Below are 16,807 nucleotides of genomic sequence, written 5' to 3'. Positions count from 1 at the left end.
TAACATCGTATCTGGTGGTAACAGCAATTGTTTCCAATCGTTTCAAGATTTTTCTAGACCAACCTTTGCAAGGCCACAGGAGACAAGAAGTCTGACGCACAGCCAACGCCTAGAGAGGATGGTACAAGAGTATCTCCAAGTTAACATCGATGCCATGACTGTGGAACTGGACCCTTGCTCATTTTGGGCTTCCAATCTTGAAAAATGGCCTGAGCTTGCCACTCACGCCTTGGAGATCTTGTCGTGCCCCGCAGCCAGCGCTCTCTCTGAACGTGTGTTCAGCGCTGCAGGTGGTGTGCTGGCACATAAGCGCACGCGGCTGTCCAATGACAATGTAGACAGACTAACGTTCATCAAGATAAACAAATCCTGGATCCGCAAGGACTTTTCTACCCCTGTGTCATTTTGGGAGAATAAAAGCTTGATGATTTTTGAAAATCACCTCACCAACCGTTTTGAAAAACTCTGGCGAAATTGATGCCACTTAAGTGGTGTCTGTGGTCGAATTTTTTGAAAAAATGGAGACTCTTTTATTTAGTCCCCTTGCTGAATTTTACATGACGTTGCCATCGTCAATTCCAGGTGGGTGGGGTCGTCTGCAGAGTTGTTTACTCATACTATGGCCTGGGATTCAGAAGTCTGCTCCAAAGCTTCAGTGTCTGCTAGTCAGCAGAGTAGCCCAGCCACCCACCCCCTGTTTACCTAAGTACTGTTTTTAATGGCATCTGGCTCAGGAAATCCTTTTGGGCCTAGTAAAATTTGGTGCTACTCAGCAGCGTACCCCACCCATGAAGCAAGCTACTCTGCCTGTTTACCTAACTACTATTTTGTAAAGGCATCTAGCCCGGGAAATCCTTTTGGGCCTAATAGAATTTAGTGCTACTCAGCAGCGTACCCCACCCATGAAGCAAGCTACACCACCTGTTTACCTAACTACTATTTTGTAACGGCATCTAGCCCAGGAAATCCTTTTGGGCCTAGTAGAATTTAGTGCTACTCAGCAGCGCACCCCACCCATGAAGCAAGCTACACCACCTGTTGATCTAATTACTAATTTTTAACTGCATCTAGCCCAGGAAATCGTTTTGTACCTAATAGCATTTTGTGCTACTCAGCACAGTACCCCACCCATGAAGCAAGCTACACCACCTGTTTACCGAAGTACTATTTTTTAACGGCATCTGGCTCAGGAAGTCCTTTTGAGCCTAGTAGAATTTGGTGCTACTTAGCAGCGTACCCCACCCATGAAGCAAGCTACACCGCCTGTTTACCTAACTACTATTTTGTAATGGCATCTAGCCCGGGAAATCCTTTTGGGCCTAGTAGAATTTAGTGCTACTCAGCAGCGTACCCCACCCATGAAGCAAGCTACACCGCCTATTTACCTAACCCCTATTTTGTAATGGCATCTAGCCCAGGAAAACCTTTTGGGCCTAGTAGAATTTAGTGCTACTCAGCAGCGCACCCCACCCATGAAGCAAGCTACACCACCTGTTGATCTAATTACTAATTTTTAACTGCATCTAGCCCAGGAAATCATTTGGTACCTAATAGCATTTTGTGCTACTCAGCACAGTACCCCACCCATGAAGCAAGCTACACCACCTGTTTACCGAAGTACTATTTTTTAACGGCATCTGGCTCAGGATGTCCTTTTGAGCCTAGTAGAATTTGGTGCTACTTAGCAGCGTACCCCACCCATGAAGCAAGCTACACCGCCTGTTTACCTAACTACTATTTTGTAATGGCATCTAGCCCGGGAAATCCTTTTGGGCCTAGTAGAATTTAGTGCTACTCAGCAGCGTACCCCACCCATGAAGCAAGCTACACCGCCTATTTACCTAACCACTATTTTGTAATGGCATCTAGCCCAGGAAAACCTTTTGGGCCTAGTAGAATTTAGTGCTACTCAGCAGCGCACCCCACCCATGAAGCAAGCTACACCACCTGTTGATCTAATTACTAATTTTTAACTGCATCTAGCCCAGGAAATCATTTGGTACCTAATAGCATTTTATGCTACTCAGCACAGTACCCCACCCATGAAGCAAGCTACACCGCCTGTTTACCTAACTACTATTACCTACTACTATTTTGTAATGGCATCTGGCCCAGGAAATCCTTTTGGGCCTAGTAGCAATTTCTGCTACTCAGCAGAGTACCCAACCCATGAAGCAAGCTACACGGCCTTCTTTCTTTCTCAATCTAACCCCTCGGCTCTGGGGTGTCCACTCTCCCTCCAGCTCTCTCCTTCTCACAGGTGGACTACCGCATGTTTTCACACTGTGGCAAATATTTTGGGCACAGGCATAAGAAGTCGTCGAGGTAATGGATAATATGTGCCGCCTTACAAACGTCCATGACGACACATTCGAAGAAGCAACTAAGCGCCTCAAATAGTGAGCAGGATATGGAGCACGCCATGGGCAAACAGCGATCTATGTAGTATGCTCTTTCACAGAAGCAGTCCAATGGGAGGACACTATTCAGAGGCACAGGTAGTAACCGGATTGCCCCCTCAATGTCTGTTTTGGCCATTAGGGTGCCCCTTACCAACTTCTTGACCAGCCTGATTGCCTCGTCAAAGGAAGTACAGTACATAGTACTGTACTTGGTTCCGCGTCGATGTTGTCATTTACTGACCTGCCCCTTGGATATGACAAATGGTGGATTAGTCTGAATGTATTGGGTTCATTTTTTGGCACAACTCCCAACGGGGGTACCACTACGCCTTCTAAGGAAAGTGTTCTGAATGGACCCGCCACCATTCTACCTAAAGATATTTATTTCTTTATTTTTTTGTCAAGACTAGAGTTGAGCGACTTTTACTTTTTTCGGATCGAGTTGGGTTTCGCGAAACCCGACTTTGTCAAAAGTCGGGTCGGGTGTAATCGGCCGATCATTGTGAAAAGTCGGGGGCTGACTGAAACACGAAACCCAATGCAAGTCAATGGGGAATCAAAGTCGGCAGTGAGTGGAGGACAGGAAAACACCTACAGTGCCCATTTTAATGCCAAAAACATCAATTCTTATTACTGAAGCTTGTCAATCTTAATTTACTTTATATTAATAGTTAGGCATTGAAAACTGAGGGTCATTTGGCTAAAGTTGTAGGGGGGTAGGGCTGGCTCAAGATTTTCGTGGGCCCAGGAAACCCGGAATACGTCACGGCAGTGGAGCAGGGAGAGTGAAGTATTTCAACTTTGCAAGTGCTGTAATCCTGAGCAAGCAGGGGGGCCCACTCATTTGTAGGAAGGTGAAGATGGAAGTGCAGGTTCCTCCATCAGGTGGGGGGGCATACTCGTTGGCGACGTCACTGACACAGGGCCCTTCATAGTACGGCGGTGTGTTTGATGGCGGGTGGCGCCTCCCACTGGCAGAGACAATTTTGCGTACTATGAGGGGCCCTGTGCCAGTGATGTCGCCAACGAGTATGCCCCCCCACATGTTGAAGGAACCTGCACTTTCATCTGCACCTTCCTCTTTGTCCCCGTGTAAGGTGGTATAGTATGCGGGAAGGGGAACCTGACTCTCAGTAGGGTCAAATTCTGGCTGTGTAGAGTGCAAGGGGAATGTAGTGGTCTGGGTCAATGTACCAGCAGACTCATCTAGCAGTGGCAGGGCAATGGGCAGGATGAGGAGGAAACACAGATATAGGCCCAAATAATAAAGTAGGCTAAATGCAGTTCAAAATTGGTAACAGGACTAAACAGGCGGCATTGCTTTGTTCAGTGGAGGAAAACTGTAATGAGTGGCAGACACAGTTAGTATGCCAAAAAAATAAAGTAGGCTAAATGCAGTTCAAAATTGGTAACAGGACTAAACAGGCGGCATTGCTTTGTTCAGTGGAGGAAAACTGTAATGAGTAGCAGACTAAGTTAGTAGGCCCAAATAATAAAGTAAATACAGATACCACTGATGCATATCGATGCAGACCTATCATAAGGGTGCACCCTATTAGGGACAGATAACAGATGACAGGGCAAAACTCCACCACTATCATTTCCTACAACAAACCACGGAGTATAGATTCACCCAAAAACATTTGGTACAAAATCGTAACAACTCTTTATTGGAATAAATATAGTACATAAATAAAACACTTGACAAACAGGGAACACTAATAGTACATGTATGGCGGACTGAAAACTCAAAGTAGCACCGGGGAGACAGGAAAGGCCAGTGATTGACCAGGACAGGTGAGAGCCATCAAACAGTATATAATGTATCCTTAGAGTGCACAGTGCAGATGGGAACCACCTCTACCTGGTAAATCACTATGTATATCTATATACCAACATATGCAGTCAATTTGAGGTAACGAAAAAACATAGTATAGCAGCATATGTTACATATAGCTGCACCCAATGAATCTCTACATGTCAATATATTTGTCAAAAAAAGGGGTCAATATAAAGTAACAGAAAAAGGCAAAACCTGTCTTACCCAATAAAGTCAGTGCTGGTGTCAGTCCGGCGGCCCCGACGCGCGTTTCGCGTTAGGCTTCCTCCAAATAATAAAGTGGGCTAAATGTCTGCCAAAAAATTGTTCATAAATAAACAAGTGGCATAGCTAGGTACAGGGGTGGGCTCCTCTGCTGAGTAGCAAACAGTGGTAGTAGGCGTAAAGTATTAACTGGTCTAATTGGAGGCCAGGGCCCCTGTATATTTTAACTATCATCCATCATTTCAACAAATTTGTATTGGCAGTGCCATTGAAGGATTTAACAGCCCAGACTACACAGTGGTGGAGCAGGGAGAGGTAAGTATTGCAAGTGGTAGAGCACTGTTTGAGCTGGGGGGAACACTCTCTCATGGGCAGCGGTACTGGCACAGGGCCCCTCATATTACGATGGTGTGTCTGACATTGGTTGTGCACCACCACCATCAGAGACACTTCATTGTGCTATGAGGGACCCTGTGCCAGTGCCGTCACCCAAGAGTGGGCACACCCACCTGTCCAGGCAAATGGCACTCGCACGGGTGCTTGCGCCAGGTGGTGACCACGGCCCTGTGGGGGGAGTCAGCCCATTTAGGGAGGTATAAAAATGGCTTATGGTGGACATTCAGCAGCTGCAAATGGAGGAATTGAATCAGTCAGTAAGAGGAGGCCAAAAGCAAGACATTTTTCAGGCAAGCTACGTGTCAGCAGGGAAAGTTGGGGCCAAATAATTTGAAAGCCATGATTGGTTCATTTTAATGAAGGTTAGATCATCAACACTGAAGACTCTTTCTGATAGCACACTAGCAGCAGGGCAAGCGAGCTCCTGTAATGCATATTCTGCCAATTCAGGCCAGGTGTCTATTTTAAATGCCCAGTAATCAAAGGGGAATGACCTGTGAGGGAGAACATCGATAAGGGAGGAAAAGTAGTTCGTAACCATACTGGAGAAATGCTGTCTTCTGTCACTTTGAATCGATGCAGCAATACCTGTCGTGTCAGCGGTCATTGCGAAATCATTCCACAACCTCATCATAAAACCCCTCTGTCCAACGCCACTTTGGATTTGTTCACCTCTAACATGTCTGCCATGTTGCCCCCTATTGTTCGTGTGAGAACCATCACCGCCGCTGTGTGCTGGGAATGCCTGAACCAAATGGTCTAAAAGAGTTGCTTGTTTGGTAGCCAATATTTGCTCAAGGTTCTCATGTGGCATGATATTTTGTAATTTTCCTTTTATATCGTGGATCTAGGAGGCAGGCCAACCAGTAATCGTCATCAGTCATCACTTTGATAATGCGGGGGTCCCTTTTTAGGATGTGCAAGGCATACTCAGCCATGTGGGCCAATGTTCCAGGTGTCAATTCACTGCTTGTGCTGGGTTGAGGAGTACTTTCTTGCAAATCAACATCACTTGTGTCCCACAAAAACCCTGTACCTGACCTTGCAACGCCACCAGTTGCTATTGCCCCCTGAGAAGCTGTCATGTTGGACGCTGTTCAGACCAGGTCATCCGACAGACAGCGGTAGTTCTGCTTTTGACCACTATTTGCTAATTGGCGTCGGCTAGATTTTGTCTAGCTGTTCCGGAGTTAATTTACCTGATCCTCGGATTGGAGGCTGGGCCATGCCCATTGCCTTTTTATAGTTCTCCTGATCATTGGGTGTCGCCGATTATAGCTTCTGTCTTGTGCATTTGTTTTCTCGGTCTGGAGTGGAGAGCTGGTCGTTGGAGTATCGTTGCTGGTGGTGTATTTTCCCTTGTCTTATTTACTCCTTCCTATATTTGTGTTTATTTTGCCCTGCACATTTATAGTGTATTCCTGAGTGACTGCAGCGTGATGTATATATTCCTTTATCCTTGTCTGTGCTAACTGTGGGTACTGGTGTATTGCATTCACTGGGTGGAGGGCAGAGGTTTCCAGCTCAGGGTTGTATCAGGAGGCAGGGTGAGGTTCGAGGCCTGAACATGCACACCATCAGTGTAAACTTCAGGTAGAGAGCCAGTCAGTATTTCCCTAGTCTTAGGGAAATTGCAGGGGCCCGGGTTATAAGCTCTCACCCACCTAGTCTCTCCGTGACATTATAATAGGCCAACATTATTTCCATGGATCCCATGATTTCCATGATTCCATGATTCCTGAGTTGAGGGGGGCAGTGCAGCAACAGGGAATAGCAGTATCTAATGTGCAAGCCGTTGTTACAGATAAAGTTGCTGAACCTAAGTATCCGTTGCCTGAAAAATTTGCTGGGGAACGCAGTAAATTTGTTACTTTTCGTTAGGCTTGCAAACTATATTTTCGGATGCGTCCGACTTCCTCCGGTAATGTGGCTCAGCGTGTGGGCCTGGTGTTGTCATTATTAAGCGGGGATCCCCAAGCATGGGCATTTTCTTTGCCATCTGATTGTACTGCATTTGACTCTGTGGAGAGTTTTTTTTCTGCACTTGGAAACATCTATGACGAGCCTGACAGAATGGCTCTAGCAGAATCTAAGATACGCACTATTTGCCAAGGGGAGCGAGTAGCAGACGATTACTGTTCTGAATTCCGCCGCTGAGCGGTCAACACTCAGTGGAATAATTCCCCCCTGCAGAGTCATTTTATTCATGGAGTTTCTGACAGGGTTAAAAAAGCCCTCCTGATGTACGAGACTCCTACTTCACTAGATTCCGCTATGAGTCTTGTTATCCGTATTGATCGCCGTTTGCGTCTGGGAGAGCATGTGACGTCATCTGTGAGAGGAGGTTTGGGTTTACGTGAGGGTGCTGCAGGTGAGCCCACGGAACCTATGCAAATCGCAGGGGTATCACATGTTAAGCATCAGGCTTCTATACATGGGAGGCAGGGAGCCTGCTTTTTCTGCGGTAAAACTGGTCATTTTATTAATATCTGTCCTCTGCTGTCAAAGAAAAATGCAACGGCGGAAAGACTTCTAAACTCAGAGGGTGTGGAGAAGTCCAATCTGAGCTTGTGTATGTCCTCCATGATGGTATCTCAGTGCATGCTCCCTGCCAAGATTGTTGTTGCTGGCAGAGCGCTGCCAATCACTGTTTTTGTGGATAGTGGTTCTGCCACAAATCTCATTGATGAGGAGTTTGCGCACACTGCTGGTTTTAGGATCGAAAAACTGCCTCATCCTATCCGCGTGGTCGCTATCAATTCTGCTCCTCTCCCACAGGGGGATATTACTGAGTTTGTGTCTGAGATTAAACTCCATATTAGGGTTCTTCATTCTGAGCAGGTTACATGTAAGGTGCTCAGGAGTCTTCCGGCACCATTGGTTCTGGGTTTTCCATGGTTGTCTACACACAACCCGGTGATAGACTGGAAAACTCAGGACATAATTCAGTGGAGTGATTTCTGCCAGGAGAATTGCTTGGCCACATGTGTTGCTGCTGTGACTTCAAGTGTCCCTGAGTCACTTCTGGATTTTGTGGATGTGTTCTCTGAGAAGGGTTGTTCAGAGTTGCCACCACATCGTCCCTATGACTGTACTATCAGGTTCAAACCAGGGGCTAAATTGCCCAAAGCAAGGATGTTTAACATCTCCGGTCCGGAGAGACAAGCGCTAAAGGATTACATTGCTGAAAGTTTGAGCAAAGGGCACATCAGGCCTTCATCCTCTCCGGTGGCAGCAGGGTTCTTCTTCGTTAAGAAGAAAGATGGTGGACTACGGCCATGTCTGGATTTCCGGGAGTTAAACCAGATTACGGTTCGTGATCCATACCCTATGCCATTGATACCGGATTTGTTCAACCAGGTGGCAAGTGCTAAGTGGTTTACCAGGCTTGACCTCAGGGGGGCGTACAACCTCATAAGAGTCCGTCAAGGTGATGAGTGGAAGACGGCTTTTAATACCCTTGAGGGTCATTTTGAAAATTTGGTGATGCCATTTGGGTTGACAAACGCACCTGCAGTGTTTCAGAATTTCATAAATGATGTGTTCTCGCATGTTTTGGGGCAATTCGTTATTGTGTACCTTGATGACATCCTCATATATTCTTGCGACCGTGACACTCATTTAGATCATGTCAGGCAGGTGTTACAGCTTCTCAGAGAGAATAAGCTGTATGCAAAACTGGAGAAATGTGTGTTTTCGTTACAGGAGTTGCCTTTCTTGGGCTATATCGTGTCTGCCTCTGGTTTTAAAATGGACGCCACTAAGGTGCAAGTGGTGTTGCATTTGGAATGGCCTGATAACCTGAAAGCACTTCAGCGGTTCCTTGGGTTTTCTAACTACTATAGGAAATTTATCAAGGATTTTTCCACCATTGCTAAACCGCTAACTGACATGACTAAAAAGGGTACCAATTTCTCCGTTTGGCCTGAGGCTGCTGTGTGCACATTCGAATCTCTTAAAGACAGGTTTGTTTCGGCCCCCATTCTGGTGCAGCCGGATGTATCGAAACCTTTTGTGGTGGAAGTCAATGCATCTGAGGTTGGTGTGGGGGCGGTGCTGTCACAAGGCTCATCCTTGAGCGGTTTGCGTCCGTGCGCCTATTTTTCCAAGAAATTGTCGCCCGCCGAACATAACTACGATATCGGCAACAGAGAGTTGTTGGCAATCAAATTGGCCTTTGAGGAATGGCGACACTTCTTGGAGGGGTTGATTCATCAGGTCACTGTTGTTACCGACCATAAGAATTTGCTTTATTTGGAGTCTGCCAAGCGTCTGTCTCCCAGGCAGGCTCGCTGGGCATTGTTTTTCACGCGGTTCAATTTTGTTGTCACCTACAGACCGGGGTCTAAAAACACTAAGGCAGATGCTCTGTCCAGGTGTTTTCTGGGGGGAGAACCTCGGGAGGATCCAAGACCCATCCTCCAAAAGGGTGTTGTGGTTTCAGCTCTCACTACCGAGGTGGAGGCTGAGATTGCCGAGGCTCAGGAGGAGGTACCATCTGAGCTTCCTATCAACAAATCTTTTGTACCGCTTCACCTCCGCTTAAAGGTTTTGGCGGAGCATCATGATGCTGTCCTGGCTGGCCACCCAGGGGTTAGCGGTACCTTGGAGTTGGTGTCACGTCGGTTTTGGTGGCCCAAGATCCGACAGGACATGGTCTCATACGTGTCAGCTTGTACCACGTGCGCTAGGGCTAAGACGCCTCGCTCCCGTCCTGTGGGCACACTACTTCCTCTTGAGGTATCTAGTAAGCCATGGACATAAATCTCCATGGATTTCATCACTGATTTGCCCTCATCAGCTGGGAACACGGTCATCTTGGTGATTGTTGATCGGTTCTCAAAAATGTTGCACTTTGTGTCTTTGCCTTCGTTGCCTAACGCTAAGACTCTGGCGCAGGTATTTGTGCAGGAGGTGGTCAGACTTCATGGGGTTCCGTCTGACATCGTGTCTGATAGGGGGTCTCAGTTTGTGGCAAAATTTTGGAAAGCATTTTGCTCACGGCTGGGGATCAAGTTGTCTCATTCTTCGGCGTTTCATCCTCAGTCAAATGGTCAGACTGGGCGTATGAACCAAAATTTGGAACAGTACTTACGCTGCTTTGTCTCTGATAATCAGGAGGAGTGGTCTACCTTTCTTCCTTTGGCTGAGTTTGCCATCAATAATCATCGCCAGGAGTAATCTGGGGAGTCTCCGTTTTTTTGTGTTTACGGGCTACATCCTCAATTTTGTACTTTGAGTCAAAGAGGTTCTTCCGGCATTCCGGAGGAGGACCGCTTCGGAGCACAATTGTCGTCAGTCTGGAGGAGAGTTAAACAGCGCCTGTTGAGTGTGGGTGCTAGGTACAAACGTGTGGCTGACAGTAGGCGTGTGCCAGGTCCGGACCTGAGTGTGGATGACTGGGTGTGGTTATCCACAAAAAACATAAGACTCAAAATTCCATCCCTTAAATTGGGTTCACGGTTTATTGGTCCATTTAGGGTCACCACCATCATTAACCCAGTAGCGTACCGACTGGAGCTCCCTACGGTGTATAAGATACACAACATGTTCCACAGGTCTCCTCTGAAGAGGGTGCTGGGTTCTGTGGACGCGGCGCCTATGCCATCTCCAGTCTTGGTGGATGGTAACCTGGAATTTGAAGTCTCCAAGGTGGTTGACTCTCGTGTAGTGCGCCGCACTTTACAGTACTTGGTACACTCGCGTGGTTATGGGCCTGAGGAGAGGTCCTGGGTACCAGCCTCAGACATTCATGCGGATCGGCTGATCAGGTTTTTTCATCGTCGTCATCCGGACAAGCCGGGTCCTATAAGCCGTGAGGGCCCTGGGGTCCCTCGTAGAAGGCGATGTACTGTCATGTCGGACGCTGTTCAGACCAGGTCATCCGACAGACAGCGGTAGTTCCGCTTTTGACCACTATTTGCTCATTGGCGTCGGCTAGATTTTGTCTAGCTGTTCCGGGGTTAATTTACCTGATCCTCGGATTGGAGGCTGGGCCATGCCCATTGCCTTTTTATAGTTCTCCTGATCATTGGGTGTCACCGATTATAGCTTCTGTCTTGCGCATTTGTTATCTCGGTCTGGAGTGGAGAGCTGGTCGTTGGAGTATCGTTGCTGGTGGTGTATTTTCCCTTGTCTTATTTACTCCTTCCTATATTTGTGTTTATTTTGCCCTGCATGTTTATAGTGTATTCCTGAGTGACTGCAGCGTGATGTATATTTTCCTTTATCCTTGTCTGTGCTAACTGTGGGTACTGGTGTATTGCATTCACTGGGTGGAGGGCGGAGGTTTCCAGCTCAGGGTTGTATCAGGAGGCAGGGTGAGGTTCGAGGCCTGAACATGCACACCATCAGTGTAAAGTTCAGGTAGAGGGCCAGTCAGTATTTCCCTAGTCTTAGGGAAATTGCAGGGGCCCGGGTTATAAGCTCTCGCCCACCTAGTCTCTCCGTGACAGAAGCATCCTCCTCCCATAAATATTCATCCCCATCATCCTCCTCCTCCTCGTCCACCACCTCATCCAGGACAGTTCTCTGAGCAGACAATGGCTGACTGTCATCAAGGCTTCCCTCCTCCTCAGCTGCAGACACCTGCTCCTTAATGTGCATCAAACTTTGCATCAGCAGACGCATTAGTGGAATGCTCATGCTTATGATGGCGACGTCTGCACTTACCACTTGTGTGCATTTCTCAAAACACTGAAGGACTTGACAGAGGTCTTGTAGCTTCGACCACTGCACACCAGACAACACCATGTTTGCTATCCAAGTGCCTGCCCGTGTATGTGTATCCTCCCACAAATAAATTACAGCACGCCTCTGTTCGCACAGCCTCTGAACCATGTGCAATGTGGAGTTCCACCTTGTTGCAACATCAATTATTAGGCAGTGCTGGGGAAGATTCAGCAATTGCTGATGGTTCAGCATACGGCTGGAGTGTACAGACGACCGGCGGATATGCGATCAAAGTCTTTGCACATTCAGGAGCAGGGCTGGTAACCCTGGATAATTTTTCAGGAAGCTCTGCACCACCAGGTTCAAGATGTGAGCCAGGCAAGGTATGTGTTTCAGTTCTGAAAGGGCTACGGCAGCCATAAAATTCCTTCCGTTATCACTGACTACCCTGCCTGCCTCATGATGTACACTGCCCAGCCATGACTGAGTTTCTTGCTGCAAGTACTCGGCCAGTACTTCTGCGTTGTGTCTGTTGTCGCCCAAACACTTCATTTCCAACACAGCCTACTGACGCTTACCACTAGCTGTTCCATAATGGGACACCTCATGTGCAACACTGGCAGCTGCAGATGGAGTGGTCGTGCGACTGCACTCTGTGGATGAGCTTTCACTTCTGGAGGAGGAGGAGGAGGAGGAGGTGTGGCGAACGCCTACAGCCAACTGTTTCCTAGACCGTGGGTTGGCAGAACTGTCCCACTATGGCTGTCCCCTGTGGAGCCTGCATCCACCACATTAACCCTGTGTGCCGTGATGGACACGTAATGTCCCTGGCCATGCTTACTGGTCCATGCATCTGTTGTGAGGTGCACCTTTCCACTGACTGTAAAGTAAGCTGCGGAGACACCATCACGTGTTTCTCAACACAAGCAATGAATAGCCAGGCCTTTCTCCGGGAAGGAACAACCACGGGAAGGGCAGCATCCAATAAAGGAGAATATCCAATAAAGGAAGACCACCTATGCCAAGCATGGTATCCATCCACAAACAGCTGTTTCGGGGTTTTTGCCCCTCATCAGTGTGGAGTAGGAAACTGGCTATTAGGAGCAGTGCCTGGTGAAAGGCTATGAAGGAACAGATGAATGACCTCAGGGAGACCAAAACATCCAACACTGCGGAGACACCATCACGTGTTTCTCAACGCAGTGATCCAGAACACTGCCCCCATCCCTTATGGGAAATATGCAAATGCATGTAAAGTAAGCTGCGGAGACACCATCACGTGTGCAATCATCACATTGCATCAAGCAATGAATAGCCAGGCCTTTCTCCTACTCCACACTGATGAGGGGCAAAAACCCCGAAACAGCTGTTTGTGGATGGATACCATGCTTGGCATAGGTGGTCTTCCTTTATTGGATATTCTCCTTTATTGGATGCTGCCCTTCCCGTGGTTGTTCCTTCCCGGAGAAAGGCCTGGCTATTCATTGCTTGCATTGAGAAACACGTGATGGTGTCTCCGCAGCTTACTTTACATGCATTTGCATATTTCTTATAAGGGATGGGGGCAGTGTTCTGGATCACTGCGTTGAGAAACACGTGATGGTGTCTCCGCAGTGTTGGATGTTTTGGTCTCCCTGAGGTCATTCATCTGTTCCTTCATAGCCTTTCACCAGGCACTGCTCCTAATAGCCAGTTTCCTACTCCACACTGATGAGGGGCAAAAACCCCGAAACAGCTGTTTGTGGATGGATACCATGCTTGGCATAGGTGGTCTTCCTTTATTGGATATTCTCCTTTATTGGATGCTGCCCTTCCCGTGGTTGTTCCTTTTCGGAGAAAGGCCTGGCTATTCATTGCTTGCGTTGAGAAACACGTGATGGTGTCTCCGCAGCTTACTTTACATGCATTTGCATATTTCCCATAAGGGATGGGGGCAGTGTTCTGGATCACTGCGTTGAGAAACACGTGATGGTGTCTCCGCAGTGTTGGATGTTTTGGTCTCCCTGAGGTCATTCATCTGTTCCTTCATAGCCTTTCACCAGGCACTGCTCCTAATAGCCAGTTTCCTACTCCACACTGATGAGGGGCAAAAACCCCGAAACAGCTGTTTGTGGATGGATACCATGCTTGGCATAGGTGGTCTTCCTTTATTGGATATTCTCCTTTATTGGATGCTGCCCTTCCCGTGGTTGTTCCTTCCCGGAGAAAGGCCTGGCTATTCATTGCTTGCGTTGAGAAACATGTGATGGTGTCTCCGCAGCTTACTTTACATGCATTTGCATATTTCCCATAAGGGATGGGGGCAGTGTTCTGGATCACTGCGTTGAGAAACACGTGATGGTGTCTCCGCAGTGTTGGATGTTTTGGTCTCCCTGAGGTCATTCATCTGTTCCTTTCCACTGACTGATTGCCTCAGTGCATGGACAATGTGGTCTTTGACATACTGGTGGAGGGCTGGGATGGCTTTTCTCGCAAAGAAGTGCCAACTGGGTAGGTCATAGCGTGGTACTGCGTAGGCCATCAGGTCTTTGAAAGCTTCGCTTTCAACCTACCGGTAGGGCATCATCTCTATCAAGATTAGTATAGCAGATGTATGTTTATCTGTGTATGCAGATGAGAGGATGAGTACTTTCTTTTCCTAATGAGAGTCTCTTGTAGGGTGAGCTGGACTGGAGAGCTGCATATGTTGGAACTAGTGGTGGTGGTGGACATTGCGGATTGAGAAAGGGTTGGTGATGGTATTCTTGATGTTGGCCTACATACAGTGTTTCCTACCAAAAACCTTGTGATTCCCTTACTCCTTTGGCCTTGCGACGATACCTCCACATTTGCTGCTGGTGGTGTCCTAACCGGTGGGCTTACAGTGAGGGAAGCAATGTAGCATTGCTGACTACCTTCATTCTGAGCAGGTGCACCAATGGTAACTGATGTTTGGTAGTTAATCCAGGCTTGCAAGTGCATGCTGGTTAAATGTCTAAGCATGCACGTTGTATTTAAATTTTGAAGATTCTTCCCTCTGCTAAAGGTCTTTGAGCATTTCTTACAGATAACTTTTGACTGATCATTTGGATTTTGGTAAAAAATTTGCCACACTGCACTCTTCCTACTATTGAATACCTTTTCAGGCACTGCACGCTGTGCTACTTTCACCGGATGGCCACGCTGTTCTAAAACTGTTTTTGACAAACGTTTTTGGCCTGATGACAGCTGCTGCGATGTCGATGGCTGCTGCGGATCATCCTCCTCCGCTTCTGAGCTACGGGCAGCGGCACCCTCTTCCCCCAATGGCTGCCAATCTGGGTCAACAACTGGGTCATCTATCACCTCCTCTTCAATGTCATGTGCACCTTCCACTGTGTCACCGTGAAAGGTGCTATAGTGTTCGGGACAGGGCACCATAGTCTCATCAGGGTCAGATTCAGGCTCAGTACACTGCGAGGGCAATGTAGTGATCTGAGTCAATGGAACAGCATAAAAATCTAGCTGTGGCTGTGCATCAGTGCACTCCATGTCCGATTCATCTTGTAATGGGCAGTTAACAATTTCCCTTTCTAACCCAGGCACGGTAGGTGTAAAGTGCTCCATGGAGTAACCTGTAGTGTCGCCTGACGCATCCTTCACTTTTGGTTTGGGTGAAGGACACAAGGAAATGTCTTGTTCCTGACCGGGAGCATCCACTGACGACTCGCTGCTTTTATATTTGGAACTTTCTGAAGAAGAGGCGAAAGAGCTAGAGGCTGAGTCGGCAAAGAAAGCCAAAACTTTTTCCTGCTGCTCCGGCTTTAAAAGCTGTTTTCCTACTCCCAGATAAGGGAGCCTTCGAGGCCTTGTGTAGCCAAATGATGACCCTGGCTCAACACCTCCAGCCTTAGGTGCTATTTTGCTTTTGCCACTACCACCAGATGCACCACCACCACCATCAGTACCAGCTGGCAACGACCGCCCACGGGCTCTTCCACCAGACTTCCTCATTTTTTGGAAAATCTAATCAAAATAACAACCGTTATATGGTACTGTAAAACAAGGTAGAAGGTGTATATAAACTTGTTGAGAATTTAAATCTCCCTTTTTTGGGAGGAGACTGAACCAAAACTCAGGCCCTGTGCATAAAACAACACAATGTAAGTGGCAGAAAGTGGCTGACTCATATACGACAAACTAACAGGACTGTAGTATATCCACTTTGTGAGAATTTGAATCTCCTTTTTTTGGGGGGGAGACTGAACCAAAACTCAGGCCCAGTGTATAAAACAACACAATGTAAATGGCAGAAAGTGGCTGGCTGATGTACAACAAACTAACAGGACTGTAGTATATCCACTTTGTGAGAATTTGAATCTCACTTTTTTTTGGGAGACTGAACCAAAACTCAGGCCCAGTGAACAAAACAACATAATGTAAGTGGCAGAAAGTGGCTGGCTGATATACGACAAAATGACAGGACTGTGGTATATCCACTTTGTGAAAATTTGAATTTCTCTTTTTTTGGGGGGAGACTGAACCAAAACTCAGACCCAGTGTATAAAACAACACAATGTAAGTGGCAGAAAGTGGCTGGCTGATATGCGACAAACTAACAGGACTGTAGTATATCCACTTTGTGAGAATTTTAATCTCCTTTTTTTTGGGGGGGGAGACTGAACAAAAACTGAGGCCTAGTGTATAAAACAACACAATGTAAGTGGCAGAAAGTGGCTGTAAGATATATTAAAAAATACAAGGACTGTAGTACAATTTCAATCTCCCTACAATGATCTCAGGACAAGTATGGCAGCAATAAAAAGCACTGCTGCACACAAAAGTGTGGACAAATAAACAAGATAACTGTGCAGAAAGGAGCAACAGGATTTTTGCTTTTAAAAAAGCAGTTGGTTTGCACAGCAGAGTGCAAACAGCAATGCAGCTATCAGGGAGCCTTATAAGGCAGCCTAATAAGCTACAGAGCTGATGCACAAAAATATAGCCTCCACTGCCCCTGCAAATAAAAGGTGGTGTTGGACAGTGGAAATCGCTACAGCACAAGCGGTTTGGGGGTTAATCTTCCCTCCCTAACTATATCCCTTCTTCTGATGAAGCTGCAGCAACCTCTCCCTATTCTAAGATCAGCAGAAGTAAGATGGCGGTCGGCGTGCACGCCCCTTTATACCCCCTGTGACACTGCAGAAAGCAAGCCAATCACTGTCATGCCCTTCTTCTAAGATGGTGGGGACCGAGACCTATGTCATCATGCTGCCCACACTCTGCGTCCTCCTTCATTGGCTGAAAAATGGCGGTGAAAGCGTCATATGAAACG

This window comes from Ranitomeya variabilis, chromosome 6 (genome assembly GCF_051348905.1).
Source record: "Ranitomeya variabilis isolate aRanVar5 chromosome 6, aRanVar5.hap1, whole genome shotgun sequence".
Classification (NCBI taxonomy): domain Eukaryota; kingdom Metazoa; phylum Chordata; class Amphibia; order Anura; family Dendrobatidae; genus Ranitomeya; species Ranitomeya variabilis.
The sequence above is the reverse complement of the archived record's forward strand: the minus strand, read 5'-3'. Positions refer to the sequence as shown.